The 19,857-nt window shown below is 43.6% G+C and overlaps 1 protein-coding gene across 3 annotated transcripts in view; it reads right to left on the bottom strand.

The window, feature by feature from the left end:
- Positions 1-19,857, bottom strand: part of MAP3K13 (mitogen-activated protein kinase kinase kinase 13) — a 144,113-nt gene that overhangs the window by 74,447 nt on the left and 49,809 nt on the right. Inside the window, exon 1 of one of the 3 annotated variants that reach the window (XM_050965401.1) lies at positions 10,588-10,894. The exons of the other annotated variants lie outside the window; for them this stretch is intronic. The gene's annotated coding sequence lies outside the window, so the exon portion shown is untranslated. Of the gene's footprint in view, positions 1-10,587; positions 10,895-19,857 lie in introns of those variants that run through there. 3 annotated transcript variants of the gene reach the window in all.

Genomic DNA, 19,857 nt, shown 5'->3' on the forward strand with positions numbered 1-19,857 from the left:
TTATAAGAGTCACATCTCTGCTCAGCAGATTGTTGTGCAGACAGTGGGCCCAGTGGTTGCAGAAGTTCCCAGGAGCCAGTCGAATTCCTTGTAAAAGTGGCAAGAAGATGGGGAGTTTCCAGAGGCGCTGTTAGCATCCTTGACTTTGTGGCAGTTGGTCCTGAGCTGATTGATTCATTCTCCCCATTAATAGCTGGTCGAGTCGATTCCCAAAGCCATGAGCCACTCAAATGTAGCTTTGCCGACATAATCATTTCTTGTGCTCTTTCTTGCTAAAGTTGAACCTCTTGCTCACCTCACACCAGAGATTAACCAGAATCCGGCTGTTCCTCTGACCAGCCAGAAGCACACTTTATCGAGGACTTCTCGTTAGTGCTGGGATGACCTTACTCCTTACGTGTGTGAGCCAACTGTGTTTCCACTTGAACAGTACAAGTGTAAGTGAAGGGTTAAATGCCAAGCAGGGGTATTTGAACCAGTAGGTTTGCTTCCAGCTCCCACTGTACTTAATGGGACTCTTTCCATTGACTTTAATGAGAGTTAGATTGGGTCCTAAATCAACTGCTAATGCAAGCATCTTTTACAAGAAGCGGTTTGTGAAATACAAAGCAGAACTACACTACACTACACATATATATGCTTCTCATGTCACGTTCTGGGTATTTTTGAATCTGTTAAAATTGTACACGCACACACACACACACCCCAGGGTTCTGCATTCCCATTGAGCTATGCAGTTCTAGGGCAATGCTATAGGAAACAAATGATGCCACATAATGATTTCTACACTCATTATAGTCCTAAAATACAACCACAGAAATATCATCATCTAAAATACATCTTTGGGGGAAGGGGTCATCACCTTTGATGACAGAAGAATTCTTGTTCCTGGTACATACCACTTACTGCTTTTGGAAGCTGGGTTGGATCAAAATTTAGGACTGACCACTAGTCAGTCTCTCTCCCTTTTCTACTCAACCTTTTTCAGCTGTCTCCATAGTATGAAAAACCCTTTAACTTCCTAGCATGGACTTGGATATGCTGCTGGCTCTACTACTTTCCCACTTCTCCCACCCTACAGAAATCTGCCCTCCCCCCGCCCCCCGAGCCTGATTTAAGACCTATAGTAGTGAATGCACAAAAGTTATTGCATTGTTTAAATGGAAATAGTTTATGACCACAAAAGCCAGAAAACATTCACAGACACCAGTACATCAACGTTAAGTGTCCCATGGTGGTGCTGTTGCATTATGACATGTGATCACATAATGAGACTCCAGCACTAGCCAATGGGATATACTTTTTAGCAATTTCCCTGCCTGCACTAGCTGTGATAAACACTATGTCTTCCTTACAGAGGTATTGTAAGGATTAATTCATGTCTGTCAGGGCTTTGAAGATGGACAGCACTATAAAATGCTATTATTTTTAGGAACCCCAATGAACAAATCAAGGAATCGGAATTCAGTTTGATCTCTTTTGACCCATTTGATATGATTTTATATTTTAATTTCCATGGAAGAAAAGTCTAGGCAGTCACAAGCCTGCCACATCCCTTTGGGTACACAGTTATTTTCTACATGCTTTGAAAGACAGAACTGTGCATGAATCCCCTTCTTCCCAACACACCCTTTCTTACTTTAATTAATACATGATATAAGAGCTACTCTTTGGGAGTATATATTTACTCTAGAGTTTCACTGGGGAAAAAGAGAGATGAGACATTTAATTGAAAATGTTGTCTAATAAGAACCAAACTTTTGAAGAGGCCTCCACTTATATTGCAGGGGAAAAAACCCAGTTCACAGGGACCCAATCATCCTGGTGTGCACATAACTTTCACTGAGTTCAGTGGGAGCTGCAAAGGTGAATCTCCAGGAAAATCAGGCCACAGGTATATATGGCAGCTGAACATGCAAAGTTGAGTAATTACATGTCTGATTTTGGGATGTATGCAAATGTGGGTTTTTACAGGTGCAAATTAGTGACACTCAAAACTGTAGACCCCAACGTAGAGTCTCTCTTGAAAATCTGGCCAGTATGTTTTACTGATCTTGCAATAATCCATCTCTGATTCATTTAGAGGCATACGTTAATGACAGCAGGGACTTAAAACAAAACTTCTTTTTCAGGTTCCTATCAGAGGCCTGCACTGGGAATCAGGAGACCTGGTTTATAAATGCCTGGTTCAGCCACTGAACTGCCGCGTGACCTTGAGCAAGTCATTTCACTACAGTGTCTCTATGGCAATGAAACGAGGATAAATACACCTTTCTCCTATGTAACTTGCTTTAAGATCTGTCAATAAAGAGCACTATAAGAGGTGCATTTATTATAAACAATAAATATCCAGAGAATCAGAAAGGGCCAGAGACTCATCTCTACTTTATCACAGCTCACGCATTAAGTATATATTTTCTCTTGTGGAATACTAAGTCAATCTATGTATAAGCAGGGTTCAAATGAGCTCTCCTCTGACATCCAGTGATGAGCCAGGGGGAGGTGGGGAAGGAGGGGAGAGGAGAAGGCTTCAGGAGCAGACTGTGTTTGCACAAACATGCCCACTCTGGTTAGGTGCACAGCAGATGAAGCGGCTTTGTCCAAATGATCAAGTTTGGCTGGTTTGGGGTTACAAATCACTCTAGTATTGAATGCAGAGGTAATGAAACATTATTATCCCTATTTTATAAGTAAAGGGCAGCACAACTGTGCTTAGCATGCTCTGATTGAGAGGGTCACCCGAAGCTGAACCTCATTTCCTAAGCAGGAGGTAGGGATGCCAAATGCCAGTGAAGATGAGTGCTTGGTGACAGATATACCTATGTGATGATGTGGACTCTGCTTAAAGAGTCCCAAACACCATTTGACCTGCCCCTCTCCAGTGTTTAAAGAGAGAGCTGATTAGCCTCAATTGAGAGCCCTTCTGTTTGGTAATTCCTGCAGCTGACATCACTACTGAGCAGGACCAAGGGCTAAGCTTACACCTTTGTGGGCACACAGTGTTGCAGTGAAAGCCAGCACAGAAACTGCACTTTCAGTGAGGTTCCCCATGTAGCCACGAGGACAAATGGGTATAAACTGGATATTAGGAAGTTTAGACTTGAAATTAGACGAAGGTTTCTGACCATTAGGGGAGTGAAGTTCTGGAATAGCCTTCCGAGGGAAGTAGTAGGGGCAAAAGACTTTCCTGGCTTTAAGACAAAGCTTGATAAGTATATGGAGGGGATGTTATGATAGGATCGTTAATTTGGGCAATTGATCTTGAATTACCACCAGACAGGTCTGCTCAATGGTCTGCGGGGAGATGTTGCATGCGATGGGTACTGAGTTGCTGCGGAGAATTCCTTCTTGGGTGCTAGCTGGTGACTCTTGCCCACATGCTCAGGGCTTAGCTGATCGCCATATTTGGGGTCGGGAAGGAATTTTCCTCCAGGGCGGATTGGCAGGTGCCCTGGAGGTTTTTCGCCTTCCCCTGCAGCGTGGGGCACGGGTCGCTTGCTGGTGGTGTCTCTGCAGCTTGAGGTCTTCAAACCATTTTTGAGGATTTCAATAACTCGGTCCTGGGATAGTGGTTGTTATAAAATTGGATGGGTGGGGTTCTGTGGCCTGCCTTGTGCAGGAGGTCAGACTAGATGATCAGATTGGTCCCTTCTGACCTATGAGTCTATGAGTCTATGACTTGCTGAAATCACTGAGAGCTGATATCACTAAGAGCTGCGTTAAGTGGCAGAACCTCTGAACTTGATGTCACAGAGGGGCAGCAGTGGCTGTGAGCCAGTTGCAGGGGTGGCAGCAGAGGTATTTCTTTCCACCCCCGGTTGGAAGCTAAACACTGTGAATGCAACTCTGAATTCTGGGTCTTTGCTAACCAAGGACAGCCAACTGCAAGTAGGGTGCAGTAGAGGGAGAGGGGAGCTATGTCGGCTGCCCTTTAATTGTACAATAAGGATAACACTTCATTACCCCTTGTAGTGGGGTGGTCATCCCACTCCAGCCCTAAAGGGGTTAAAGCAGCCCTGGAGAGGGTTGCAGCTAGGAAAAGGAAGAATGATGGGGAAAGCAGCCACAGCTGTGGCCAGGTTAATCAGGGCCCAGCTGGCCCTTACAAAAGGGCTGTGGACTAGAAACTAACACAGACTCACTCTCTCTCTAGCTTCTCGGAGAGAAGGACCTGGCTGCCTGGGAGCTGAGAAGGGTACCTGAGATGGGGCAGTGCTGCGGAAGCAAGCTAGAGAGCTCTAGTCAGGAAAAATCTCAAACTGCAGGCCTTGCCAAAAAGGCCAAACAGGCACTGGGCCTGCAGAGGGGCAGCCCAGAGATAGGCAAAGGCAAAGGCATCCCCTTGCCGATGATAAGTGGTTTACAGACAGCAGTCTGTCCCAGAGAGTGGGGGCTAGATGATGACTGGCAGTAGCCACAGAGGCAAGGTGGGTTTAGAGGGTTAGGGGTTCCCCTGGAAGGGGAGACCCTGAGCGAGGGGGTACTGTGGTGGGCAGAACCCCTGGCAAAGGGCACCAGGGTCCAGGAGGGACACGGGGCCAGCGGCAGGCAAGACACCAGCCTATAGAGGGTGCTTCAGGCTGGAAAGAGCTAATTCCCAAGATGGCCAGCAGGAGGCGCCACGCCACTGAGTCTTCACCCCACCACACCCCTGCTTTCAAATATTAGTGATTTGTAACCCAAAATCAGCCAAAATTGATCATTTTGGCAATTCAGCTCCACCTGCTGTGCACCTGCGCAGAGTAGGAATGTCTATGCAAATATGACCAGCTGCTGAAGTCCCCCCCCTCCACCGGATGTCAGCAGAGAGCTCATTCAGACCCCACTTACATATGCAGCTTTTATACATGCCATTGTACAATATCTATTTATATTCTGCTTGCCTCTCTCCAATATGAACTCAGCAAGTGCCAGCTGAAACTTTTTTTTTTAATAATTTATTTTTTAGGAACTTCTATTTCCTCGTGATAGCCCTCACTTTGAGAGAGTAGTAAAGCTATAAAGGGTTCTGGAGTAGAAACAAAAGAGCCTCTTGGAGCTTAGGTGATGGTATCTCACATTAACAAAATGTCTTCCTCTCATAACTCAGGCTATGTCTACACTACAGACCTTATAGCGGCACAACTGTACCAATGCAGCTGCACCGCTACATGATCTCTCATGTAGCTGCTCTATGTCGATGGGAAAGAGTTCTTCTGTCAACATAATTAAACCACCCCCAAGTAGCGGCAGTAGCTATGTCGGCAGGAGAAGCTCTCCTGTAAACATAGCACCATACTCACTACCACTTATGCCAGTAAAATTTGTGTCACTCAGGGGTGTGTTTTTTCACACCCCTAAGAGACGTATGTTTTGCCAACATAAGTAGTATTGTAGACATGGCCTAATGCAACAAAAATCACCTTCTGCCACACCACAGAAAATGAACTGTAGAATCAGTTGGAGTGACCAAAGAGTATGTGATGTGCAGATACTGGCATTAATGGGGAAGACAAGCTGTGCGCCAAATTATCGCTCATTCAGTATCCAGTCTATACCCATTTCTCCTAATTAGCCTGCTATCTGGCAGATCTCTGCACGTAAGATCTAGCTGGAAGATCTCTGTACATCAGTGACAATGTGCTGGACAACCTATGCTGGAATTGTGTAGGTGAAAGGCTTGGGCTTCAGCATAAGGTGGGTCGGGATAACGGCCATCATCTCAATGGCTCTTGCTAGGCTTTGAACTGGGACTATTCTCAGATGAATTCACTCACATGTCTAACCTTGGTTCTGGGGCAGACATTAAGTAATGATGCACTGCACATTTAAAGAGCTATACAAGTGTTAAATATTACAACTATTAAATAGTGATACAGATGCAAATAGTTATTACTGGATTGTGTGTAATCCCAAGGAGTCTGGTTACAGGACGGGGTTTATGGGTACACAGAGAAAACAGCAGCACCCAATAGAAGGGAACACTTAAGGACTCCATCTGGATGTAATTTACCATAACACTCAGCACTTACTAGCATTTTACATTTTAATCACAGCAGACCTGCAAGGAAGGAAAGAATAATTTCCTGATGTGAACACAGACACAGTGACTTGTTTAGTACCCTATACTGAGACAGTATCAGACATGGGATTAAAATTTGGGACAGGCTGGTTTCCAGTCCTATGCTTAATCCACTAGAACATGCTGTCATCATGTAGGGTGCAAGTCAACGCAAAGCAGAGAAAGTTTCAGAGACTGTAAGGCCAGAAATGAGACCCTCTAATCATCCAGCCTGCTCTCCTGCATTAGCCAGACCATACAACATCCTGGACAAGAACCTCTAAGAATAAGAGTTCCTCATTGGCCCAACCCTAATATTTACGTTTTGGCTGTTGCTGCCAACCCATGCTGTGATGAAAAGGGCTAGGTAAGAGCTAAGCATTATTATTACTACTGTGGTTAGGCTGTGAGGCTGGCTTTGCTAGCTTTCTGTCCTAAAACCAGTCCTGCCAGGCATGCTCCTGACTTCCTTCCTTTCCCCTCCACATGGTTCTGGAGGTACAAGAGCAGCTGACTGGGTGAGGGGAGAACACCACTCCATGCATGGGGAGGACAGACAGAGGCTCCCATTCCTCGAACCCAGTTCCATATATAAGGAAAGAATCCTCACTCCAATCGACTACACAAGCTCCTGCTCCCTCCCCCATCTAAGCTCACCTTATGCTTTCCTTCCAACACCAAGCTGGCAGCAGAGAGCAGAAAGCAGAAGGATCAGATTCGCCAGTTCAAACAAATTATAGTTTTACTGGAGATGGTCATATCAAGATATAGTAGAGACATGCCTTGACCATTAAAACTGAAGAGCTCACGTTTAAGCCACTACATCTTTACAACTAGCCCCTCCCAAAATTTGGTATCTTGATTTAAAATGAAATTCCACTTTAAAATGACCAAAAAAAAAAAATCTACTCCTGTTTGGCTCTGCATAGCCACATAGAGAATTCTTTAAAAAGTTCCAGTTAGTTACAACTGGAAAACCCACTGACAGCAACGAAGAGCACAAATGTCACTAAGGCCTTGTCTACACCACAAAGTTGCAGCGCTGGTGAGGGGGTTACAGCGCTGCAACTTAGGAGGTGTACACATCTGCAGGGCATTACCAGCGCTGCAACTCCCTGTTTGCAGCGCTGGCCGTACACCCGGTCGAACCTCGGGTGTAGAGGATCCAGCGCTGGTCATCAGGTGTAGACACTCACCAGCGTTTTTCTTGACCTCCGTGGAATAAGCAGGTATCCCAGCATACCTGAGGAAGCCTCTCTGGTAATCAAGCAGGTATCCTTCCCCGCGGTTTGCTCTCGCGTTCCCCAACCCCCCCCCCCGCAAGCAGGTCTCCTTCCCCGCGGTTTGCAGGGGGGTTCGGGGAACGCGAGAGCAAACCGCGGGGAAGCAGGTCTCTTTCCCCGGTGTGCTCTCGCGTTCCCCGAACCCCCTCGCAAGCAGTCTCTTTCCCCGCAGTGTGCTCTCGCGTTCCCCGAACCCCCCTGCAAACCGCGGGGAAGGAGACCTGCTTGCAGGGGGGTTCGGGGAACGCGAGAGCAAACCACGGGGAAGGAGACCTGCTTGCGGGGGTTTCGGGGAACACCGGAGCAAACCGCGGGGAAGGAGACCTGCTTGCGGGGGGGTTCGGGGAACACCAGAGCAAACCGCGGGGAAGGAGACCTGCTTGCAGGGGGGTTCGGGGAACGCGAGAGCAAACCGCGGGGAAGGAGACCTGCTTGCAGGGGGGTTCGGGGAACGCGAGAGCAAACCACGGGGAAGGAGACCTGCTTGCGGGGGTTTCGGGGAACACCGGAGCAAACTGCGGGGAAGGAGACCTGCTTGCGGGGGGGTTCGGGGAACACCAGAGCAAACCGCGGGGAAGGAGACCTGCTTCCCCGCGGTTTGCTCTCGCGTTCCCTGAACCCCCCTGCAAGCAGGTCTCCTTCCCCGCGGTTTGCTCTCGCGTTCCCCGAACCCCCCTGCAAGCCGCCCAACAGCGCTGCAGTGTGGCCACATCTAACACCACTTGCAGCGCTGGTTGCTGTAAGTGGGGCCACTCTGCAGCGCTGGCCCTATACAGCTGTACTAATACAGCTGTAACAACCAGCGCTGCAAAATTGTAGATGTAGACATACCCTCAGGCTTTTTCTACAATGCCTGGGAGTGTGCCTCTCAGCCTGGGTAGACAGATGCGCTAGCTCTCCTTAAGCTAGCATGCTAAAAATAGCAGTGTGGCTGCAGCTGTATAGGCAGAAGGTTCAGCTAGCCACTGGAGTGCATGCCCTGGGGGTTGGGCAGGTTTGTACTCAGCGAGTCTGAGCCGCTGCCTGTGCTGCCAAGGCCACACTACTATTTTTAGCACACTAGCTTAAGCAGAGCTAGCATGCGTTTGGCTACCTACACTGTGAAGCATGCTCCCAACTGCAGTGTAGACACAAGCATTCACCATGTTTTACAAGATCTTTATTACCGGAGATGATGTGAGAAATGGAAAGAACCCAGCTTGACTTTATGATCCCAAGAGGAGTTTGTATGGCTGACAATAAACCCATCTTTTCACTTATACAGTGTTTGCACTTCAAGAATTTCTTTTACATTGTAAGATTACACCATTTCAAAGCGTTGAATAGGCCTACGAAGAGAATACCCCCAGAACTTGTGAGCTCTCTTCAAACTGAACATATCCTTGAGGTCTGATCACTATGAACTTAGCACATTTGCTCTGGAAATCACTGAGATGCAAACATGGAATGCCACAATCCATTTTCACATTGTTACTATCTAGAATAGAACCACACTTTAAACAGTTTGGTTTAACCAATGAAATCTACTTTAGCTATACAGTAGTTTACAAATAAATAATTCCTAAATTTTCCAGGCCACTGGAGACAAACCCAGTATCATCCACTTGCCAACTCATTTAATTAGAGGACAAAAATAGAAAAGTATGAATTTGAGAGAAGAGACAGAAAAACACAAATTCTGAAAACAATTTTCAGCTGTAGGCATGGTTGCCTAAATTTTAGGAGTGCCTCACACCCATTTGATGCTATAAATAATAATTTCATAATTCTAGTAATTAAATTGAAAATTAATCAGAACAGTGAGGAGTTGAAGTATACTAAGCCAGTATGGGACAAAGGGAAATCTAAACCAAAGATTATCCCAGATCAGGCCTCTTATCTGATCTAACCTATGAAGTCCAACATGGAATATAAAATGAGCTATCAGAAGTGAGATGAACAAACCCCTCAAATTAAGTCCAAACAGTCAAGAAAAAAAGTAGAAAAGCCTACTGATTCTCAAATTGGGCTCTATTGTCCACTGATATTTTGAAAAGCCAGATACATACAGACCCAATAGGATCTCCCGGCTCTCTTTGAAAGTTTCCTAGATCATCATCAACAAAGCTACGCGTAATTCCCTAACTTTTCAACTGCAACTGACTGTCAACAGTGTAGGACATCCCAGGCGGGGTGTGTGTAGTGACTATAGAGGGAACGTGTTTGCAAAGTGTAACTGACAACACACTTACTTATTTTATTCTTTTTTTTTTTTTTTATGTTCACCACATAGTCAGATGTTCTCATTTTGATCTGCCATTTCAGGAAAATAATAAAACGCTTCCCTTCAGCTTTCCCCGACACCATAAGGACCAATCACAGCCAAAATTAGCTTGTCCAAAAGGTATGGCTCTGACACTGCTGCCTTCAAACTCAAAATTCAGGCATTCACCTTTCCCACTGATCTAAAAATCACAAGCCAGACTGTTGATTTCCTTATTCACAGTGTGACTTCCCATTGACTTCAGTGGGATTATTCATAATATGAAGCACCCTTCAACATGAGCAAGAGTATCAGTCTAGCCCTCAACGATTAGCACCATTGACTGCAATGGGACTACTCCCAAATGAGGTTCTACGCAATGTAAGAATGAAAGAATCTGGCGATAAGTATGTCCAGAACAAGAAACAAACAGCTAAAAGCTTCTATTTAAAAGGACAAAATTATAGCCAAAATATTCACCACGTTACACAGGCTACCTCATCCTCTCAAAAATATATCTTAAATTATCCATTTCTAGAACAACAACATGACAGCAAAACTTCTGAATAGCCAGCAGAGAGGAAAGATTACACTTGCCCAGCAGGTAAAAAGCCAGCTTTGCTTTTCCTATTCTGTCTCCAGTAATAATTCTCTTGTTCCTTGAATACCCCAATATCTGTCTTTTCATATGGCCATTCCTCACTGACATTCATTCCCTCCCCCTTTAAAAGGTAGGCACAGAAAGCACTAAGGGATAACATACAAGATTGCAAATGAAAAATGTCCATATCTACCATGCAGGCAAGCAAAAGGAAAACGAGCTGTCGACTTCAGACACACTCTTGGCTAAATTATGGTTTCAGATTTCTCTCCCCGCCTCTCCCTCAGCATCATTTTTTCAGTCTCTCCACATCACAAATGCACCATCCATCTGCCCCTATCAAATAAATGATGAGAAGGTAACACTGGCATTACACACACACCCATAGACGCCCCCCACAAGCATTTGATGAAATACTCACAAGGATGGAGAATTCCTACACATGACGGTCCATTTTCTTGGTTTAAAAAGATGGAAGGTAAAAAGAAGAGCTTAGCAAAATAAAAGGAAATTCCAGCCACACAATCCTGCAGCCACTGAAAAAGGAGCACAGAAGGTTGCTGACGTCACAGATTCATGAATGGATGTAAATTGGGCTGTGTTAGGAATCAGCACGGAGCTTTCTGTGTTGTGTGCTCTGAAAGGGAAATGGGGGAAGTCAGAGGGGGACAGCCAATCAGCTTCAGACAGCTATGGCCTGCCTTCTTTTAGAAGAATCTGATCACAGAATAAACAGAGCCCACCAATCAGACCTCTGTAACAGAGCTTCCCAGGGTTATGACACAGAGCCTACCAGCTGGGAGGGGCACAAGCGAGAGAGCGAGCGAGAGCGAGTGAGAGTGTGTGTGTGGATGATAATGAAACATCATTGTTAATGACTGAGATACACAGAGGAATTTGATAAAATACATCATTGCCGCCATTCTGCTGAAAGGAACAGAAGCTATAATTCCATTTAGTGACTTCTCTTATGAGTTTCTGTCCAGCCATATGCCCTGTATGATAAAAGCATATCCAAATAACCACCATCTGTTATACAAACAAAATGTATTTTGTAAGCAGAAAAAGGACTTACTTCTGTCCATTTTTTTTTCCAGAATTAACGGTTCCTGGGTATTATAAGTTAATAATAACCAAAATATAAGCATATATTGGAAGGCAGCTGCAAGCAGAATACAGAATCTATATTATAGCAATACAAAGGATTGACTGAAATCTGTAATATGTATCAGGAAATTCAGAGACTGAAAATCTAAATGAACGGGATTCTAAATGCAGCCACATCCTGACCTCCAGGCACAATGGACACTTCATCTACACATCACAGCAAATCAGCCAAGCACCTGTGCCAAAGGCACACCCATTTCTGAAAACCAGGGCAAAATCCTCTCCATCCTGGACCCCCAATTAGATAGCCACAGCAGTTGCTGTTTACATTAATTTTACAGAGAGAATAATTTCCATTTTGAATTTACACTATTGGCAAAAAACACTAAACAAAAACCACCCTGACCTGCAGTTAAGGTGCACAGGCAGACAGACACGTAGTATAGCACAGCGCGTGAACCGTAAGCTAGATGTGTGAAGAAAAATTTAGACAGAAAACGTGAACAAAAGTTGAGAGTTCTTCAAGTAGATTTTATTAGATGGCCCAAAAGCCACAAATCCACAGTGAAGAAAGAGGATAACTTTGGTTAAAAGAATCCTGGTTCAGTGGCAAAGTGAAGGCAACAACTAGAAATTTAAAAAGCAATATAAAATACATGGAAAAAAGAGGAAAGAGACAGTAATCAATATAAATAAGTTACGAAGTATGGAAAACTGATAAGGGAAGCTAAAGACATCAGGGAACAATTCATGGCTGGCGGGGTCAGCACAATAAGGAGGAATTTTTTAAGTATATTAGGAACAAATGAAATCCTAGCAATGATATGCTCCATTACTAGATGGATATGATAAAATTGTTAATGACAACTCAGTAAATGCAGGGTACAATGAATATTTCTTTTCTGTATTTGGAAAGGAGCAGGATCATCATCCCTTGTGCGATATAGGTATATTGAGTACTTTCCAGTCATTTATTAACCAATGAGGATGTTAAACAAGATCCATTAGGCATAAACATTTTAAAATCAGCAGGCCTGGATAACTTGCACCCAACAGTCCTAAAAGAGTTGGCTGAGGAGATGTCTGGCTCACTTACATTAATAAATCTTAGAATACCATGGAAATTCCAGAAGAGTAGAAGAGTACTAATGTCATTCTAAAAAATGGCAAGCAGGATGAGGTAAATATAGGCTGATTAGCCTTATATCAATCCCAGGCAAAACAACAGAAAAGCTGATATGAAATTCAATTGATAAAAAGAATTAAAAGACAGGAGTATAATTAATGTCAGTAAACATGGTTTTATGGAAAATAGGTCTGGTCAAATAAATCTGATTTCACTCTTGGATGATATTACAAGTCTGGTTCATAAAAGTAACTGTACAGATGTAAGAAATTTAGGATTTTTTAAGCTATTTTTTACTTTTTACAACATGACATTCTAATTACAAATTTGACTTTATACAATATCAATAAAGCACACAAATGGATTAAGAACTTGCTAGTTGACTGATCTCAAAAAGTAGTTATCAATCAGGAATCATGGCGGGGTGTCTAATAGGATTCCACAGGGATAGATAGTAGACCTGATCTAAGTTCCCTGTAAGCTGTGCGGCTGCTGAGCAGCCTATTTAGCACCACACAGGTGCTTAAGGAACCCGCCTGGGGACCTGCTGCAGTTGGGGAAGCGGCATTCCTTCCAAGCACAGACCTGGTGGGGCTGGGACACCTATCCTGCAGCCCCACGCCCAAAGTTGCCACGGTGGGGAGAAGCACCTCCCTCGGCCCAACCCAGGCACTGCTGCAGGGAGAGAGAGCTGAGGGAGTCCTCTCTCCCCATCAGAGCATCTGAGCACCCTCCAGCACCCCAGACCTCTCATCCCTGCACCCCAACCCTCTGCCCCAGCCCTGAGCCCTCTCCCACACTCCAAACCCCTCGGCCCTACCCCTACCCACATGAATTTTGTTATGTGCACCAATATGAAGGTGATATGTCACATGTCACCTCCATATTGGTGTACATAACACAATTCATTCCGCACATGGAAGAAAAAAATTAGAGGGAACACTGGGCCTGATGCTATTCAACATTGACATCAATGATCTAGAACTAAATATAAAATCACTGCTGATCAAATTTGTGGATGACAGACTGGTGGAGTGGTAAAAAATAATGAGGACAGGGCAGTCATACAGAGCCATTTACATTTTTTGGTAACCTGGGTCAATTCAAACAAAATGCATGTTAACATACCAAATGCAAAGTTATACATCTAGGCACAAGAAATGCTGGCCATACCTAAAGAATGGGGGCCTGTATCCTGGAAAGCAGTACTCCAAAAGGGATAAAAGGGTGGTAATGGACCAACAAAAATTAACATGTGCTTCCAGTGCTATGCTGTGGCAAAATAGACTAAAGCAGTCCCTGGATGTAGAAAGAAGAGAGTGGTGACCAGGAGTAGAGAGGTGATTTTTCCTCAGTACACAGAATACTGCATCCAGTTCTGGTTCCAAAATTTAAAAAGATGTTGAAAAATTGGAGATAGTGCAGAAAATAGTAACAAAAATGACTTGAGTGCTACAGAAAATGTCTTGCAGTCTGTTTACCTTATCAAAAAGATCAAGAGGTGACTATTACAGTGTATAGGTACCTTGACATTTGGGTGACCAGACGTCCCATTTTTATAGGGACAGTCCCATTTTTGGGGACTTTTTCTTAGATAGGTGCCTATTATCCCCCCATCTCCAGTCCCGTTTTTTCACAGTTGCTATGTGGTCACCCTACTTGACATGGAGAAAATACTGAGTACTAAAGGGTTCTTTAGAGAAAGCCAGACCAATTCAAACTAGAAACATTGTCAAAAATGTGTGCAGTGTTAATGATTAACCATTAGAACAACTACTAGCGGAAGTGGAGGATTTTCTTGATGTCTTCAAATCAAACAGTTTCTGGAAGATGTTTTAGCCAAACACAAGTTATTGGGCTCAAAACTGAGGTAACTGGGTAAAATGTGAGGCCGTATAACAGAGGTCAAACTAGATGACCTAATGGTCCCTTCTGGCCTTAAAACTGTAGGAATTTGTGACAGAGTTGTCAATTACTAGAACTGGCTTGGTTCCACCTACTTGAGGGAAGCCTTTAGCACAATGGAATCTCCTTCCCATGTGACTGGGATGTAGCCAGGACCTCCCTTCTTTTTAGCAATACAGGGTGGTCTTGATCCCCTGATACCTGTTCTCAAACCTCAGGTTGAGAACTCCTGCCTTAGTGAGATGGATTCCTTGAGCTGAAATCTGAATTTATATCTACAAATGGATTGTGCTAAAATAACTCCAACAGTTTGCACCATAAACTTTCTACTTAGTAAAAGGAAAGTCTGTAGAAGGCTAAGGTAATCTAAGGCCGGTGTCCCCTGCTCCCCCTCGTATATTGGAGGGAGATGACAAACCTGGCTTCTAGGAGAAAAAAATCTCAGGTGAGGGCAAATTCCTCTCTCCCTCTATGTATCTAAACTCACTGTTCCAACAATGAGATTTTCAACAACAATCAAACCCTGAGAAAGAGCTTTAGAATAGCTGCACACAACATTATATAATAAGTGATTTGTGAGGGAGTAACTGCCTGCAGAATTCTGCCAAAGGCTGCATCCACCGCTGCTTTTACAGGGAGCTTGTAATGCCAGGAGAAAATATGCCTTGATTACCATGTAGCAGCCTTGCAATTTTTTCATCAGATTCAAAGGACTTTTCTGTCCACAAAAAATGAAAATGCCTCTCATTTGATAGCTCTAATGAATCCCAAAGGATTCATACCTTTAACCTGGTAAACTGCCCATGCACAAAGTTTCAGCAATTGAGGTTATAGATGCTTTCTTTCCTGTAACCGTAGGACAGTAGGGGACAAATATATGTTTTTGGTTTTCTGAACAATTCTGTCCTTATCACACATATTTTGATAGCTCATCAGACATTAAGCAGGTGCCAATCCTTCCTTTTAAATTCTTGGGTTTTGGATTAAAAAAAAAAAAAAGGGAAGCAACATTTCCTGGGAGTTGTAAAACACAGAATTTAAATTTACTTCTGCAATAAAGGCTAGCTCTAACTAGTCTACAGCTTTACCTGTGGGGAAAAATACCCCACAGACAAAGCTTCCAGCTCTGAAATTCAACCTGCAGGCATGTTAGAGATCAGGAAGTACATTTAATGGAGACACAGAAGAGAGATACAGATGGAAGTACCTTGAAGGGTGATTTCATAATAGCATCTGAAACTAGAAGTAGTTTCCACTAAACCATTTTATGTATTTCTTGGAGATTCAGAAGGGATGCTGCTTTAAGAAATAATATAAGAGTAAGTAATAGAGCTTTCTCCCTGAGTTTACTTGTTCCTAGGATAGACAAAATCAGAGAGATATATATGTTTGTATAGAGAGGTTGGTCACTACAAGCCACATAAATAAACCATTCTGCTGAAGTTCTAGAATCTGAAACTTTGGATTCAGCTTTTCAGCCTTGCACCAGGTATAGAAAGTGTTCCAAATCCTTGGAGTATTCTTTGACAGTGGATTATTTCCTTGTTGATTCTAACTTAAAGATGTTGAATTTTCTGAGAAAGATTTAGCTGGTTCATCTGGAAATTTACTAAAAAATGATGATGTTGAAGAAACAAGTGTCCCTGGGTCACTTTAATAACAGGGGTCACCAGCTCACTTGTTGCTTGGACTTGGCCTCTCAAGCAAAGGAATTCTGGGAGATGTAGTCATAGGGACCCTGACATTTGTAGTCTGCTGTGAGGCATGTTGGGAAGAACAGAAGGACTACACAAAGGTCTGTTTCAAGCTCAGAACAGAAGAGAACTGCAGGGCATAGGAGTACGTAGAAGGAAGAGAGCTTTTTGGGGTTGACATCTTGAGTTTGTACTTGTGCTTATTTAGGGACTCCTAGGTTTTCCAGTGAGGTCAGAGGAAGCTCCATCCTTCAAAGTACTGCATTACCATGCTTAGTCCTGGTGGAAGGGCAACTACTACAGATATAAAGAACATGGCATTAATGAGTCTGAGGGAAAAGTGTTCACCCCTGGGGAAAACTGAAAGCCTACTCAGCTACTTTTGTACGCCCTGGAAAGGGAAGATTTCATTGTTTGAGTGGAAGCCAAACTCCTCTACCATAAGGGAAAGCACTAAAAAATACACCAAGACATTCCAGTCTCAAGGTAAGAGCACCTGCTATACTGGTGTTCTGAAGGGCTTGTTCTGAATGACCCCAAAAGAGAACATTGTCCGGAAAGGGATTTATTTCTGTGTGGCCACATTTTGCCCGAGGGTCAATACTAGAACCTAGCTGGAAGAGCAATCTGATATGGTCTGGATCACTAGTGTTTTCTCAAAAGGAGTCTTTAGAGTCCTTCCAAGAGAATTGGTTCCATGGGGACCTGTGCTTTTGTCTCCTCGTTGCTGAAAAGATGATACCAACATTACTGAAGCAGACATTGGGGGAGGGGGTTTGAGCCAAGTCTTTCACTGCTGTGACTGCACTGTTTCTAGCTCTACTCCCTTCTCTGAAGAGAACAGGAGAGACCTCCCCTTCTTGACAGGAGATGCAGAGGAGCCCCTCTAACCAGCATCAGCAGAAGTTGAACAGAGACCCTTTCTAGATTTCATAATCTTCTTGGCCAGCTGATATATCACATTGAGGAGAACTGCCAAGGAGACCCACAGAGCAAAAAGTCCCTGCAGACACATTATCTTTCCCAACATTTAAACCAAAGGCAGAGAAAGGTCAATGCCAGGTTAAAAAACGTTCTTCCCCAGTTTCAGAGAATTTTCCTGTGCTCTGCAAGGTAGGTAACACAGGAGGTTGGGAGGCTTCCTGAAAGGCAAAGTGAATGGAGGGTTTTCTTCAGGTAGATGGGAGCTAATCTAGTTTCCATGACTCAGAGTTCTGTCCTGCCTTCTGTGCTACACAAGCAGAGGGAAAGCTCCTAGTTAGAACCAGTGCAGAAGAGACAAAGAACCAAGTGGCAGCACAGTGAGAAAAATGAACTGGAAGAAAGGAGAGGGGAGGAAAAAAAAGTTTGAGCTTTGTCTTAAAGACAGATTTGGAGAAAGTTGAGTCCATAAACAAAAGGAAGGTGGGAACAAACAGTGTGAACAAAGCACAGGGAAGCAGTCTGTGTGAAGGAACTGAAGAAATTCCTCTAGTCAGAGCAAAAAACGCACAAGTTGTAACTCCAAATCTTTAAACCAAAACTCCTAGCACAGCAGCCCCAACCCACAGCACATGGGACTCAACTGCCTAGTGCTGTTTCTAAGGGAGGAATGATCTCAAATTCATGATGCCGGGTAAAACTGTAAATGTTCAGACATCTAGCAGCCCAGCATTTCTTCTGTGGGTACCTGTGCCTTTCTAGCAGAGAATGAGGTTATGGATCCTGAAAGGGTATTAATGACCTCAGAAAGGAAAGGGCTTTTGCATACTTCTCCAATAAAGGCCCTAATCTGTCGATAAATAAATGAGGCGTTAAACTTTTCAGACTTAACAGCAAGGCAGGGAGGCAACAAACAGTGAATCTGATCTTCTGAAGTTTGATGTCCTGCTGAGTTAAATCTTCAGTGCCCTCAGGTCTAGCTTCTGCCACAGAACCCTCTTTTTGGGGTTAAAATTCATATTATGTAGGCAGTGACTTTTCAAAAAAATAAGTAAAAAGATCATTAAAGTCACAAAGTCAAGCACTCAAAAGTTACAAATTGTGAGAACCTTAATTTAGCCCCTGCCATATAAGCATTATGTGATAATGAAATTAAAAATGATTATACAATTATTTCCACAGGATTCCTCTCTCATTCCTCTGGTGCATTTTAACATGAATAGGATTATAGCAGCAAAACTAAACCTGTCTCAACTTCTTTCCCTGGGACTCTGATATATCTGGCATTTCTGACACAGGCTTGATTTTCCAAATACTGTAATTGGTAATCTAAGCAACTAGGCAATCTTTCAACCATTTTTAGGGTAGATGTGATCTATCATCCAGGTATCAATTGTTTTATCTTTAATGGTCAATGCTTCTACTTGCTTTACACATGAAGGTAAATGAAATTATTCCCATTTTATTGATGGGGAAACAGAGGCACAGAGAAATTAAATGACTTGCCTAAGATAACAGCAGGGCAATGGCAGAGCTGGGAACCGAACCTAGCACTCCTGACTTCAGTCCAATTTCCTACTCAATGGATCATGCTGTTTAAAAAAATATACCAAGCTGTCAGCTGCCTTGGAATTATTCAAGTGAATGTTTAATTCTTTTTGTTTAAAGCGGTGCAACACTTGTTCACATGCTTTTTGGATTCAAAACATCAAACTTGGTACCAAATGCACTGGGGTCTGCGACAGCATGGCAACCAAGCAGAAGTGCTCTGAGGCATTCTGTGCAAGGCATACACAGGCAGAATGCCTCAGAGGATGCTGCATAGCATTTTTAAATGCCTGCTTTTTGTAAAAGTCATGCAGGCTCACCCTAATGTCTACTGCCAGATACTACCAAGCATTCACTGCAGAGAGAGAGCAGCTGGCAACTACCAGGGGACTGCTAAGCCTGACTACCTCCAGGGAGCCCCTATTTTATATCACACCTGGGGTTTGCCTATCCTGGAAAAAATTAGTTGTGTTAGAAAATATTAATTAATATGTTGTTAAATACAAATAGAGGTTACTGTCCTGTAGCTGGAGGTTCTTCAAGATGCGTGATCCCTATCTGTATTCCACACATGGTCACGCATGTGTTCCAGGTGCCTGAGACCAGAGATTTCTAGCAAGGAATGTTCATTGAGCCGCACCCGTGAAGTTGCTTCCCTATGCTCTGAGCCAAGAGAGCATAAGGGGCACTGTGAACCAACACCTCTCAAGTTCCTCTTAACATGAATCAAACTAAAGCCAAAGCAGAGGGGAAGTGGAATACTGTGGAATACTGTGGAATACTAGTGGAATACTAGTGGAATACTGATAGAGACCACACATCTCGAAATAACCTCCATTTCTTCTTTGAATGCTGGTCCCTATATGTATTTTACATGTGGGTGATTGGTAAGCAATATTCAAACAATATTCAAACAGTAAAAGGATGTGAGGATGCAGATGGTATACAGATGCCTGCTGTCCCAATAGTTGCATCTGCTGAAGAGAAACAACACTTCATAAAAGGTGTGGATGGAACTCCAGGTAACTACCTTACAAAAGTCCAGTACAGATACTTCTTGAAGAGATGCTGTTGAAGTTGCTTGTGCCCTCACCCTATCTGCAGGAAGAGTACTTGCCTGTTGATACAGAATGATGCAGCCAGATATCTCACTTAAAGAATCTCTGAAAGAAAGAGCTTGTCCTCTTGATTGCTCTGGCATAGCAACAAATAACCTTGCTGTTTTCCTAATGGGTTTCATTCTTTGCAGATAGATATGATTTGGCATTCTGATGTTGAGAGAGAGTACAGTCTCCTCTCCTCACCGGAAGTATGAAGTTTTGGAAAGAAAACTGGTAACTGAATAGCTTGGTTCACGTGAAACTCAGAAATTACCTTGGGGATGAATTTT

The sequence above is a fragment of the Gopherus flavomarginatus genome, chromosome 8 (assembly GCF_025201925.1).
Source record: "Gopherus flavomarginatus isolate rGopFla2 chromosome 8, rGopFla2.mat.asm, whole genome shotgun sequence".
Taxonomy (NCBI): Eukaryota; Metazoa; Chordata; order Testudines; family Testudinidae; genus Gopherus; species Gopherus flavomarginatus.